Source organism: Ammodytes marinus (genome assembly GCF_949987685.1).
Source record: "Ammodytes marinus genome assembly, chromosome: 25".
NCBI classification, from domain to species: domain Eukaryota; kingdom Metazoa; phylum Chordata; class Actinopteri; order Uranoscopiformes; family Ammodytidae; genus Ammodytes; species Ammodytes marinus.
The window spans coordinates 1,068,407-1,069,060 of NC_137229.1; positions in this window are offsets into that span (position 1 = coordinate 1,068,407).

The following is a 654-nucleotide window of genomic DNA, read 5'->3' on the forward strand; positions in this document are numbered from 1 at the left end:
ATTTAGATGTTAACCGAGATCTTTGGGCCAACCCTTCAATCTTGATGGCCCTCAGCTGGAGTGTGTGTGTGTTTGTTTGTGTTTGTGTGTGTGTGTGTGTGTGTGTGAGTGTGAGTGTGTGTGTGTGTGTGTGTGTGTGTGTGTGTGTGTGTGTGTGTGTGTGAGTGTGAGCGTGAGCGTGAGCGTGAGTGTGTGTGTGTGTGTGTGTGTGTGTTCTACACTCCCACTCTCAGATGCACTCGGTGAAGCTTATTTAAAATATAAATTTAAATACACAGTAACTCCAATTCCTACCAAAGGCCTTTGCATACACTAGATGCATTTTCTTTCGTGCACTTAATTTTCATTGTAATAGTAATACAAGCTTCCATATAAGTTAAAGGTATTTCTGTGTGTGATATGTCACTGTATTTGTATGTAGAACCTGTGGACATCCCAAAATAAAATATGAAAAATATAAAATAATATTCCAAAATGAAAAATAAAATGTATAAGATAATAGCATAAAAAAACAATAAATAAATAAATTAATAATAAATACAACTTAAAATAAAATATAAAATAATAATACAAAAATTCAAAAAGTTATAGGCCTATATATAATTATTCTCTAAAATGATACATTTTTATGCAACTTTTTTTTTATGCTGAAAC